Raw genomic sequence first — 14,865 nt, forward strand, 5'->3', positions numbered from 1 at the left:
CTCTTCTAAAATTTTCTGCACTTTGGCTCTTCACAAGACTATTGCCCTCTTTTGCTTGTCTCTTTCTGAAACTAGTATGTCCTAGTTTTGATTCTAGCATCAACTCCAATGTGTTTACTTACCAGTTCTTATGTCCATGCTTACTTTACTGCTTTGTAGAATTTAACCTTTGTGGTAATGTGCTTATGTCTTGCTATATGTTACTGCAATGAATCCCATTCCTCATATCCCTCTATGTGTTTGAGCTGTAGTTTAAGACATGGCAATATACAAAGTTATTGTCCATGGATAAAACTGGATCCATTGGGTCCTAGGCTCTTTCAATTTCCCATACCTTATTCCCTTATGTGTGTTTGAGTTAAGGTATAGCCTAGCAACATGCAAATTGCTGTCCAAGGCTGAACCTGACCTTCAATAGGTCCTAACTCTCTAAAATTTTTAGCTACCAGGCTGGTCAGGGGTGTGCCAGCATTCCAGTTGCTAGGCATGACCACCAGCCTGCCTTGGCATTTCCTAATTCCCTCTATTGCACTTGCACTTATTCCTAGACTCTAAGTTCTGCCCCCCTCCTATGAGCCTTGCCTTGGGACCTTGAGTTCTCTCTGAACTTGGACATTTGAGGGCTGGCCCTTCCACACTGCACTATAATCTATTTCTGAAATGGTATTTGGGGTGTAAGCACTGCCTGGGGCTCTTGAAGCTCCTTGGAACTTTGACACATCCCAAATGAGAGAAGGCTTTGGAAATCTGATCCTGGAAGTTGGTTTATCCCATATTAGACTTTGAGTCTGAATTAGGCTAATTAGATGTAGATGTAATCACTGATGTAATTTTTCTTTTTTCTGTTCGATTCATTTGGGCTGTAATAATTTTGTAATAACTAAAAGGGGTGGATAGTGAAAAGGGATGAGATTGAATGCTTGCAAAAAGGGTAGATATTATAACTATAAGGATCGTTTCTTCTATAATTTCTGCACTTCATATAGATACCATGACTATAGGAGAACACTATTTCTGAAATTTTGCAGTTTTTACAGTTAACTACTGAAACTCTGCACCTCATATAGTTACCATGTTCATAGGTATTTCTGCATAGTTATCATGTCCATAGGTATTTTTGCATTCCATATAGATACCATGTTCGTAGGTATTTCTGTATTTTATATAGATATCACGTTCATAGTATTTTCTGCAGTTTCGTATAGAAACCATGTCTATAAGTCTGCATATCATATAGATAATATTCCTATAGGACTCCTGCATTCTTGCATATGCATCAGTCATTAGGCAAACTTATTATAGGACTTAAATAATTGACTGCATATAGACAACCTGCCTATAGGATTTCTGCATAAGCAATAAATACGTTCAAAATCAGTAAACGCCTAGAAAGCATGCCTATAGGAGTTATCAACTAAAGTTTGAATCGTCCACTCGCTCCTAAGCCTAAAATCAGTAGCATTTTGTTTAACACTCATAGAACTTATGACCTTATAACTGACAGTTCTTTCCTGCGAATCAGTTCACTCCTGTCTCTGAAACAATAAGATATCATGCCTATATGTCTTTTTAACACATAGGCAAAAGGTTAGGTAATCAATCAATTGGGTCAGTCTTTGATAACTACATCTAAGCAGGGCTAATTTGGACTCCCTATCTGGGAAATATGTGGTAAATCAACCTGCCCTACACCTTAGTTTAATTCAGACCAAACCAGTACGTGTAAGACATGCTAAACTATATGCTTTTCTTTGATTTAAGGAGGCTTATTTGAGCCATATCTGTTTACTTGCCTTCCAATACTTGCTGTATAGGTTTTGAATGTCGCCTTAGAATTTTTATCCTTTGAAAACTCTCAAAAGGCCCCCAACTCCCTCCTCTTTAGGATTAGTAGTCCCATATGACTCCGGAACTTATAGGATCGGGACGGGTAGTAGCATCCAATAAATAACGATACTATTCTGCGCTTTAATACCTTAACGGGGTGGGAAGGGTAGAATATGGATATGATGACTGGTGCGCTAACATCACGTGCGACCCTTCTTCTGAGGAGTGATAGCTGGATATTGCATTGATGTGATCCATATTAATTATAAACCTAGGACCCCTCTTCCTTTATTTGCTTTCATCTCTTCTTGTAAAACTCTTTAAATCTTTTTTTCGTAAAATTCTGCCCTTTCTACTTATCTTCACAAGTTTTTTTAACTTATTGTAAAGTTATATGTAAAATCCTTATTTCAGCCTTAATTGCTTATGTGTTTATGTGAAGTCACAATTGTAGCATGGCCGGGAACCACACTTGTGGATCCTGAGGGGTGCCTAACACCTTCCCCTCGGGATAATTTCTATCCCTTACCCTAATCTCTGTTTTCTTCAACTCAAACCCTTCTTAAAGTGTCCTAATGCACTATAATCATTAGGTGGCGACTCTTCAACTCCAAAACCCAATTCTTGAAAGGGAATAGAGTCGTCCTCCCAAATGCCGTAAACCCGATTTTGCTTTTTTGAGAAAAAGGGGGCGTCGACAGCATGGCAACTCTGCTGGGGATTTCTTTAGGCTTTTACCATAACATGCTAGTTGTGACTTTATTATCTCTTTAATTGCATTTACTTATTGTCTTTATTTCCTCTACTACGAAACTGACTTGGCTCTTCGTGTATTTTCTTTCCTTAATGCTTTCTTTTACTGCTTTACTTCAATGTTGTTGTAATTACGAGCAATTATTGTAATCATTATCTTATGAACGTGGAAATACGTAACAACTTGTTTCATTCTTGTAATTGCATCTTCAACATCATATTTCACTCGTGCCAAACAAATACCATAGCAACGCTTATAATGAGTGATTGCGCTCTTTCAATATTATCACCCCCTAAATTTGGAAAAGGCATATTTGCGGTAAAACCAGTCGATCAACGGTGCAGTCGACAGTTCCGTGCCTTTCCCTCTTGAGTTATCCTCTCAAGGGTACCGGTCTAATAACCCATAGAAACCTTACTCTGTTTAACTGTGCATGCATCATGGTCAAACCTAGCCGAGTTAGTTATGTTGTCCACATAATGACTCATTAAGATAGCCTAGTCCAAAGTCCACCGGGATTCCTTGAAACCCAAACGGACACCACCATCTCTATGTATTTATTTGGAGAACTAAATGCGCTTATGCTAATTATTCGTTTAAATAGTCGAATCTGACGGGGTAGGGGTCTAACACTTTGTTTTGAAGAAAATGAGGCACGAAGTCCCCAGATTCGGCATGGTCACCAACATCCACCCAAGGTTGCTAAGCTGGTGGGAAGATCTTCATGCAAGTGATCGAACTCTCATCCGCAAATACTTGGGAAATTTGCCTTCTCTTCTGACAATCCAGCCTGACAACAAAATCATAGAGGCTGCAACTCTGTTCTGGGATAGTGACAGATCCGTCTTCCGCTTCGGGGACCTTGAAATGACTCCTTTGCTCGAGGAAATAGGAGGATTAGCTGGTATTCCTTGGGAGTCTCCGGGTTTGCTTATGCCAGAAAATCGCAAAGGTAGGGGTTTCCTCAAGATGATGTGACTAAAGAAAAACCCAGACTTAACCTGTTTGAAGGACTCTTACATCCCATTTGACTATCTGTACGAGAGGTACGACCATAGCAAGTCATACCGCACTTACCCAGATGAATTTGCCCTTACCTCCTTGGGGCATATCCACAGAAGAGCCTTCGTCTTTATGTTCTTCTTTTTGGGGATGATAGTATTCCCTATGAAGAAGGCTAGGATCCACACCAGACTAGCCATGGTAACCAAGACTTTGATGGAAGGAATTGGCGGGCAGCCTTTCAGCATAGTACCTATGATCGTTGCTGAGATATACCGGGCCTTGGAAAACTGCCAACGAGAGGCCAAGCATTTTGAGGGCTGCAACTTATTGCTCCAGCTCTGGCTCATAGAGCACCTCCAGAAGGGTGAATACCGGCAAGAGATTCTGCGCAGAGACTGGGATGATCACATCGCCTTCCATCAGCCAAGGCGAATGAATTATATGCCTAACATGTTCGCTCAGCCAGAGGACGCTGGAGGATGGGTAAAGTTATTTGAAAATCTGAAAGAAGACCAAGTGTAATGGATATTCGAGTGGTTCCCTACGGAAGAATTCATTGTTCGGTCCCGTGACGCACCATTTCTCATACTCATTGGTCTGAGGGGGACTTATCCCTATGTCCCTCTCCGAGTCATGAGGCAGGCAGGAGGAAAGAAAGTCATACCAAGGGTCGACAAGATGAGTCACTTCAGGACTGACTTCCAGGACGATGATAGCCCTCACAAGTGCCAAGCTCAGCACATGTGGCACTGCAAAATCATCTTGGGGCAGGATTCTATTGAGCCAGACAGGTACCACGCTGGCTATGCACCACACTATTCGGGTTGGTTGGAAGAAAATCACAATGGTTTGGGTCAGCCCGGGTTCATTCGAGGTCACAGGGTCATCGACGAAAAAGCTGAAGAACGGGTCAAGAACAACCAACTGCGCAAAAGAATTCGGGAATGTGAAAGTGAGCACCGGGAAATACAAGAAGCCCATCAGAAGTTGATTGAAGAGTGAAAAGATATGGCTGTCAGCGCCAACAAGCGACTGGGGCATTTGGAGCGAGGTCTAGTGGAGCTGGAAGGAAAGTTCATCAAGAGGATTGAAGACTGCCAAAACGCTGAGGGAAACACGGGCGGACATCTGGCCCGAGCATATCTGCTGCTAGGACTACGCGAGCTGGTGAAGCTGTTCGAGGGAGATAACAATGCCGAATCTGGGGAAGGTCCTTCTGGGACCAAGTAGTTAGGAGTCTTTTTCTTTTGCTTTAATGATGTAATAAGGCCAATGGCCATTAGTGATATTTTACTTTCCGTTATTTAGTGTCGTTTTGGGATTCGTCTTATTTTTATCAATAAAATGAGGCATTTAGCATTATAAGTTCTCCAAATTAACTTGTCGCTAGGCCTACCTCGGGCACAACGAGGCACCTAAATTAGGACACGATTTATATTCTTGCACAATGTGTTTAAATACTGTAACATTTCTTTTCATAACCCGTACTAATTTGTTACCTTTTTGTTTTTCTTTTATTTTTTATTCCCCTCCCCAAAGGTTAGTTCGTGCACTCTGGCATCATCATCATACTCCACAAGATCCAAGGGCCCTCCACCTCCTCCTCCTCCGAGTCCTATCCGCAACAAGAACAAGGGAAGAATGGGAGATTCAAGCGCCAGAAAGGAAATTGAAAGGGTTGAGATTCCTCAGGGTACCCGGTTGCCAAGGAGACCACTTCCCAGCTCGAACAAAAGTTACTTAAGTTTCAGGAAGAGTTGGACCAAGTTCGGAACTTGGCAAACTTATCATTTTCTCTCACCACTCCCGACATCAACTTTCCCAACACCCAAAATCCCGCACCTCCTCAGAACACCCCACAACCACAAAAACAACCCACTCATGCTCAACATTGCAACACATGTCACACTTCCAACAACACTCAATTACTTACTCCTGAACCGCTGAACACCACAAATGACCATCTCCACAACACCCCCATCTATGTGGAGACCGTACCCCACTACACTCAACCAATCTCAAGTGCACCTGAGTCTGATGACCAAGACTCCCTCATCAAGAACTTGGCCGTAGAACTCAAAAGGCTAACTAGCCGAGTCTAGGGTGTTGAAGGAAACAAAGGTATTGAGGGGCTGAATTACGAGGACCTTTGCATTCAGCCAGATGTTGAACTTCCTGAGGGGGTACAAACCTCCCAAGTTCAAATTGTTCGATGGCACATGGGATCCCAGAGTCCATCTGAGGACATATTGCGACAAGCTGGTCGGAGTCGGAAGGGATGAGAAGATCCGTATAAAACTCTTCATGAGAAGTCTGAAAGGGGATGCTTTATCTTGGTACATCAGCCAAGACCCCAAGAAGTGGACAAGCTGGGTAGGTATGGCGTCCGATTTTATGGACAGGTTCAGATTTAATACAGAGAATGCACCAGACGTGTTCTACATCTAGAATTTGAAGAAGAAACCTACAGAAACATTCCGCGAGTATGCTACTCGTTAGAGATCAGAGGCTGCTAAGGTCAGGCCGGCCTTAGAAGAGGAACAGATGAACAGATTCTTCGTCCGGGCTCACGATCCACAATATTATGAGAGGTTGATTCTGATCGAGGGCCAGAAATTCTCCGATATCATCAAGCTAGGAGAAAGGATTGAAGAAGGTATTAAAACTGGTATGGTCACTAATCTGGAAGCATTACAGGCTACCAACAAGGCTCTACAATCTGGTGGCACGTCCAAGAGAAAGGATGTGAATGCCGTGATGGTTGTACAGAGGACAAAATCCCAAATAAAGTACCAAACATACCTATTACCTCCACTTACATATCAGCCTACCCCAAGCTACCAAGCACCCTCACCCTCATACCAAATTCCACCACCCACTTACCAATCATCTCCACCTCCCACATATCAGCCCACTTCACCCAGATACTCTCAACCCGCATCTGTCTACCAAGCTTATAATGCCCAACCCTCTCATTATCAATCACCTCTCACTCGCCCACATTTCCCTAGACCTAGACCAAATTTCAACCGCAGACCTCCCAGACAATACACAGCCATCGCTGAACCTATTGACCAGCTGTATGAAAGGCTTAAAGCTGGTGGTTATGTCACCCCTATCCCTGCAATAACTTCAGAAAATCCTTCCCAATGGATCAACCCAAACAGAACCTGTGCATACCATTCTGGCATGAAGGGGCATACCATCAACGAATGTCATTCGCTGAAGGATAAGATCCAAGCCTTAATTGACAATAGGATCATCGTAGCAAAGGAGCCCGCTCCTAATGTTCGCAACAACCCTCTGCCTGACCACAAGGGTGTAGACATTCACATGATCGAGATAGAGGAGGATTGGGACCCCAAAGGGTTGATTGGATTGATTGCTGAAGGTGACGAGCCAAAGAAACCAACAGTCACACTTAACCCGATTGTTGTCCAGATCCAGCCCTCTGGGGATGATGAGGTAAACATGTCTATACCACTTGAGTTCGAAATGCCTCCTTCAAAGGCACTAGGACCAATTGAGGTCGAGTTTGGAGCTCCAAAAGCGCCTGCGCCATTCGAAGTTGCTGTGTTACCTCCAAGGAGGCCCATTCCGGTTGCAATGACAGACATAACACCGTTCCACTCAAATGCCATACCGTGGGATTACACGGCCGAAGCGAGAAGGAAAGGGAAAACCAAAAATGGAGAAACAATTGCTGCACAGGGTATGACCAAGACAGGCAGAGTTTACACTCCAGAGCACCTGGCTGAGTCCGGTAAGCAAGCCTCTGGACGGCCCACTAAAACTGGGCCCGATGATCTTTGGAGGAAGATACAAGCAAAAGAGTACTCGGTCGTTGAATAGCTGAATAAAACACCGGCACAGATCTCCATCCTAGCTCTTCTGCAGAGCTCCGACGCACACAAGAATGCCTTGATGAAGATACTGAGTGAGGCATATGTGCCCAGCAACATAACTGGAGGGGAAATGGCAAACATGGTGGGGCAAGTACTGGAGAGCCACAAAATCACCTTCCACGAAGATGAACTTCCACCAGAAGGATTGAGTCACAACAACGCGCTGCACATCACCGTGCAATCCGAGGATTATTTCATTACTAGAGTTCTGATCGACGGAGGATCCAGCCTCAACATATGTTCGTTAATAACTCTCAGAACGTTGGGGAAGAGCCTGCACAAGATCAAAGATGGGGCCATCAATGTCAAAGCCTTCGATGGGTCCCAAAGGTCCACTATTGGGGAGATCAGTTTATGCTTGCAAATGGGACCAACTTGGTTCGACGTTGACTTTCAAGTGATAGACGTCCCAACATCCTACAACTTGTTATTGGGGCGACCCTGGATTCATGCAGTCGGAGCTGTAGCGTCGACCCTGCATCAAGCAGTGAAATTCGAGTGGAATCACCAAGAGGTGATTATTCATGGCGATGGTAGCAACCTCATATATAGTCGCCAGACCATCCCGATGATTGGAGGAAGAAGGAGAATAGGCGGAGAAACCTACTACCACATTGAAAGAGTCAACGCCGTGGACAATGATAAATGGTGGCATAACAAGATCGAGAGTATTCTGAATTGGTATGGATATGAACCTGGAAAGGGACTTGGCAAAAACCTCCAAGGAATTGCCAAACCCATCAAGCTGAAGAAACATGGTACCACTTTTCGTTTGGGGTACGAGTACACTTGGAAAGAGTTCAATGAGTGGTCGCCACCATGGCGCGGTCCCTACTACCCACTGGAGCATCCAATACCTCGTCTGGAGCAGACTTTCCAACCGGCAGATACCATACATGGGTCAGAAGAAGAGGAAGCATTGGCAGCAATGAAGAATCTGTTCCTGGAGGACGACAATATGGACTGCTGTGTTATTTTCGAGGAGGAAGGCCCTTCCATACAAGCTGTGAACCGAGGAGAACGCCTCAATAATTGGTCCGTCAGAACCACCAGGGCCCAGAAAGCTTCGGGGTAGCAAGGCTAAACAAAGCACCATGCATCACATTTTTACTTTTTACTAGCTGATTTTCTTTCCGTATTGTCTTTAATTTTGAAAAGAGCTCCGATGTTCAAAACAATTATGAAATTTAATCAAAGCATTTCAGTTTATTATATATCTCGCTCTTATTATTTTCTCTATCATTTACTTTATTTACACAACATTACTATTACTTATCTTGATGATGAACCAATGATTGTGACGTGCAACGAGACACGCAACAAACGAATATAGATTCAGAAGAGGATGATATACCAGAAGAGGTCATCAAAGAGGTTGAGGATTTTGAGAATAGGCCTAAGTCTAACTTGGATGAAACTGAGGTTGTCAACTTGGGAGATACAGAGAATGTCAAAGAAACACGCATCAGTGTTCACCTATCACCATCAGAAAAGAAAGATAACACGGATTTTCTGAGGGAATATGAGGATATATTCGCCTGGTCATATGATGATATGACGGGTCTCAGTACGTCTATTGTAGCTCACAAACTGCCAACAGATCCGACATGTCCGCCGGTAAAGCAGAAGCTCAGAAAGTTCAAACCCGACATGAGTTTGAAGATCAAAGAAGAGGTTACCAAACAGGTCAAGGCCAAAGTTCTCAGGGTAGCGGAGTATCCAACATGTTTAGCCAACATCGTTCCAGTGCCGAAGAAGGATGGGAAAGTTAGAGTCTGTGTCGACTACCGGGATCTCAACCGGGACAGTCCCAAAGATGACTTCCCCTTGCCGAACATACACATTCTAATTGACAACTGCGCCAAGCATGAGCTGCAGTCATTCGTCGATTATTTCGCTGGGTATCATCAGATTTGGATGGATAAGGAAGATGCGGAGAAAACTGCCTTCATCACACCGTGGGGAATGTATTGTTACAAAATGATGCCATTTGGGTTAAAGAATGTTGGTGCCACTTACATGAGGGCCATGACTACTATCTTTCATGACATGATACATAAGGAAATTGAGGTGTATGTAGACGATGTCATCATCAAATCCAAGAGAGCCACTGACCACATGGAAGATCTGAGGAAGTTCTTCAACAGACTGAGAAGGTACAATCTGAAGCTGAATCCCGCCAAATGTGCATTCGGGGTTCCTGCCGGAAAATTACTGGGGTTCATCGTGAGTCGTCGAGGAATAGAATTGGATCTGTCAAAGGTTAAGGCTATTCAAGAATTACCACCGCCAAAGAACAAAAAGGACGTGACGAGTTTCCTGGGGAGACTCAACTATATCAGCCGACTCATAGCTCAGTCCACTGTCATTTGTGAACCCATCTTTAAAATGTTGAAGAAGGACGCTGCTACCAAATAGACTGATGATTGTCAGAAAGCCTTTGACAGAATCAAGGAATACTTGTCAACGCCGCCAGTTCTGGTTCCACCCGAACCAGGTAGACCTCTATTGCTTTACCTTGCAGTATTTGATGGAGCATTCGATTGTGTTCTGGGACAATACGATGAAATGGGGAGAAAGGAGCAAGCCATCTACTATCTCAGCAAGAAGTTCACCCCGTACGAGGCCCGGTATTCTCTACTAGAGCACACCTGTTGTGCTCTGACTTGGGTAGCTCAGAAATTGAGGCATTATTTCTGTGCCTACACTACTTATCTCATATCAAGAATGGACCCGCTGAAGTATATCTTCCAGAAGCCCATGCCCACTGGCAAGCTCGCCAAGTGGCAAATCCTGCTAAGTGAATTCGACATTGTTTACATAACTCAAAAGGCGGTTAAAGGACAAGCTTTGGCAGGTCATCTCTCCGAGAACCCCGTAGGCGGAGAATACAAGCCTCTAAAAACATATTTTCCTGATGAAGAGGTATCCTTCATAAGAGAAGATATTGCAGAATCCTATGACGGTTGGAGAATGTTCTTCGACGGAGCAGCAAATTTCAAGGGAGTTGGCATAGGAGCAGTCCTAGTATCAGAAACCGGCCAGCATTACCCGGTATCCGCCAAGCTCAGATTTCCATGCACCAACAATATGGTCGAATATGAAGCCTGCATCTTGGGGCTCAAGATGGCCATTGACATGAATGTTCAGGAATTGCTAGTAATCGGAGATTCAGACTTGCTCATACACCAAGTTCGAGAAGAGTGGGCAACCAAGAACTCTAAGATACTTCCTTATCTACATCACATACATGAGTTGAGGCAGAGATTCACAAATACAGAATTTCAGCATGTTCCCAGAGTGCAGAATGAGTTCGCTGATGCATTAGCTACTCTATCCTCCATGATCCAACATCCAGATAAGAATTTTATTGATCCCATTCCGGTAAAGATTTATGATCAGCCAACTTATTGTGCTCATGTTGAGGAAGAAGCAGACGGAAAACCATGGTTCCATGACATCAAGGAGTACTTGACAACAGGAGATCATCCAGAACTTGCAAACGCTACTCAGAAGCGCACCCTTCGGCGGTTTTCCAACAATACTGTCACAGTGGAGGAATCCTGTACAGAAGGACTCCCGATTTGTGATTATTGAGGTCTGTCGACGCAAAGGAAGCATCTAGGTTATTAGACAAAGTGCATGCAGGGACCTGCGGTCCACACATGAATGGTTTTTCTTAGCAAAGAAGATACTCCGGGCATGATATTTTTGGATGACTATGGAAATGGACTGCATCCGGTATGTTCGCAAATGCCATCGCTCTCAGATACATGCAGATATGATAAAGGTGCCTCCAAATGAGCTTACTGTAACAAGCTCGCCATGGCCATTCACCGCTTGGGGAATGGATGTTATCGGACCTATTGAGCCTGCTTCATCAAACGGGCACAAGTTTATTCTAGTGGCAATTGACTATTTCACCAAATGGGTTGAAACGACATCATACAGGGCGGTAACTAAAAAGGTTGTGGCAAACTTTGTCCGCGACCGTATCGTTTGTCGGTTCGGCATCCCAGAGTCGATCATTACCGATAATAGTTCCAATCTCAACAGTGACTTGATGAAAGCAATGTGTGAAGCATTCAAAATCAAACACAAGAACTCCACAGCCTACAGGCCTCAGATGAATGGAGCTGTGGAAACAGCCAACAAGAATATCAAGAAGATACTAAGGAAGATGATAGAGAAGCATAAGAAGTGGCATGAGAAGTTATCATTCGCCTAATTGGGTTACCTCACCACAGTCCGCACATCAACCGGGGCAACTCCCTATATGCTGGTTTATGGTACAGAGGCGGTCATTCCCCCTGAGGTGGAAGTTCCCTCCTTAAGGATCATACAAGAAGCAGAGTTGGATGACGTAGAATGGGTAAAAGGTCGCTACGAGCAGCTGGCCATTATATATGGGAAAAGAATGAATGCAGTTTGCCACGGTCAATTGTATCAGAACAGAATGTCCAGAGCTTTCAACAAAAGAGTCAAACCAAGGAAGATTACACCGGAGCAGCTGGTGCTGAAGAAAATATTTCCACATCAAGATGAAGCCAAAGGGAAATTCTCTCCCAACTGGCAAGGTCCGTACATGGTTCATCGGGTCCTAACAGGAGGAGCCCTTATACTTGCAGAAATGGACGGAGAAGTCTGGCCGAAGCTAGTCAATTCAGATGCAGTAAAACGATACTATGTGTAATCATTTATGATTTCCTTTATGATGTAATCTGAACTACGCCTGACCCGATTCCCGTTTAAGAGGGGATACGTAGGCAGCCCCTTGGGTTCGGTCACAATTCAATAAAATTTTCATTTTCCCCCGCTATTGGAAACTGGGGCAGAATTTTGAGGAGGACCCTCAAAATTCCGAAGTTGATTTTTAGCCATTCATCGCACACAGCCGTCAGAAGTGCCAGCCCAGTAAACTGGGGAAAAATTTTGAGGAGGACCCTCAAAATTCCGGAGCAAGAGTGGTTGCAATGTCTTGAACCACGTCGCAGTCGTCGGTTCATCTAAAAGAAAACTATTTTCGATTATATACTTACGTTACGTTTTTTACTGAATCATGCATCTGAATTGCTGTGTTTAGCGACGCTACCCCAATGATACACAACGACAAGAGCCACGGGAAGACGAACTAACCTTCCCCCCTTTCTACAAAACTCACAATTTTTCTTTGGATGCAGGCACTCAATTTGCAATATCGTTAGGTATATTTATGCACTCATACTTTCCCAAGAATGCAACTTCTCAGAATCATCACCTATTCACAACTGCTATCCGTACACAACATCCCCAGCAGCCACAATGATGCAATCGGCTATTAGCTATCATCTACTAGCTAAGAGATTTCATTACTATTCACCTTTTAATTCCTGCATTCTGCATAAGGCTACTTTTCTGCCTTTCGAGACTAAGCACTGTCTCCATCTGCATTTTGCATAAGGCTACTTTTCTACCTTTCGAGACTAAGCACTGTCTCCATTTGTATTTTCCTCATAAGGCTACTTTTCTGCCTTTCGAGACTAAGCACTGTCTCCATCTGCATTTTTTGCATAAGGCTACTTTTCTGCCTTTCGAGAATAAGGACTGTCTCCATCTGCATTTTCTGCATAAGGCTACTTTTCTGCCTTTCGAGACTAAGCCTTGTCTCCATCTGCATTTTCTGCATAAGGCTACTTTTCTGCTTTTTGAGACTAAGCACTGTCTCCATTTGCATTTTTGCATAAGGCTACTTTCCTGCCTTCCGAGACTCAGCACTGTCTCCACCCTGCACGGCTGAAATATCGCCACTTTATTTTTTCTCGCACCACTGCAATATCGCCGCCCGCATTTAAATTTTTTGCATCGGCTGAAATATCGCCACTTTATTTTTCTCGCACGGCTGCAATATCGCTGCCCGCATTTAAATTTTTTTGCATCGGCTGAAATATCGCCACCTTTTATTCACGTCTTGCATTGGCTGAAAGACCGCCACCTTCTGCATTTCATGGGCTGAAATATCGCCAACCTATTCAAAGGCATCATGGTTCGGAGGCATCATCCGCATAGCCCGAGAACATCATTTCATAGCCTGCGAATCTTTAATGCACTTGATAGCCCAGGACGTCATGGTCCGAGGACGTCATCCTAACCATCCAAAGACAGTATTCATGGTCCAACGGGAACTTGCATAACTTTTAAATTTATGCACAATATATGTTTGTATTGCACACTTGCAGGTACACCAGCTAGCAACGGCCATCTCAGCAGGAGCGATCCCGCTCTGGTTCTCGCAGCTTATCAGACTTCAACTACCCTTTTTCAACCTAGCCATCGCATCCGCTCCTTTTAATAACCATATCGGCATATTTCGTCGATGGATCCCGAACTACATATGGCCTGATTCCTGTAAGACCAGGGATATGTAGGCAGCTCAAGAGCCAGAGCTCGGTCAAAATTCTTTACAAATCGGCTTTTTCGGTCAAATTTTCCATCACATCTTTGCGCGACAACTCTTTCATCCTTCCCAGGTAAAGAGGGGCAGCTGTTGATACCCAATTTTTCCTTATATATTTTCACATATGCAAAATAACTTCAAAATAGCATATATATGCATATATAAGTATGTCCAAATGTTTTAGTATTTTTCCTCATTTTAAAGAGATTTTTAAATTAATTTATTGCCTCATTTTAGCAGTACAAAAACCAAAAATTATTCCCAAAATTATCATTTTTGGTGATAAATTTATTTTTATTCTCATATTTATACCAAAATATAGCTAATATAATTTTACACATTTTTTTATAAATTTATTTAGTATTTTAAAGCTAAATTGCACATAATTGCAATTAGCCTATTTTAAAGATTTAATTGCGTTTATAATTATAAAATTGATTCCAGTATTTTTAATTTAATATTTATACATTATTAATTAATTTAGTACCTTTAATTTGTTTTCAGAAATCTTTTAATAATTTTATAAAATAAAAGGGGGAAAGTGGCTGTTTAAAATCTGGCCCTATTTTGTTTCAATTTAGCCCAAATTGATACCCCTAATTAACCCAATTTCAAACCCCAAATTGACTGGGCCAGTTGCAATTTAACCCGCCCCTGACCCAACTCATCTAACCCGCCCGGCCTCCCCTTTTGATCCAGGCCGTTGATCATTTTGATCAACGGCCACAATCATTTCTTTCCTTTTTTAATCCACCCACACCCTAACCCTAATTCATTTCACCCAAAACCGCTGCCTATGAAATCCCTCACCTCTCTCAGGTTCTCTCGAACATTCCCTAACCCTAGCCGCCTCTCACCGTCTTCAACCTTGAAACCACCGGAATCCATGGCCTCTCAGGCCATGGGAGTCCTAAACTCACCTCCCTGTGCTCTTATACACT

The sequence above is a fragment of the Nicotiana attenuata genome, chromosome 9 (assembly GCF_001879085.1).
Source record: "Nicotiana attenuata strain UT chromosome 9, NIATTr2, whole genome shotgun sequence".
Classification (NCBI taxonomy): domain Eukaryota; kingdom Viridiplantae; phylum Streptophyta; class Magnoliopsida; order Solanales; family Solanaceae; genus Nicotiana; species Nicotiana attenuata.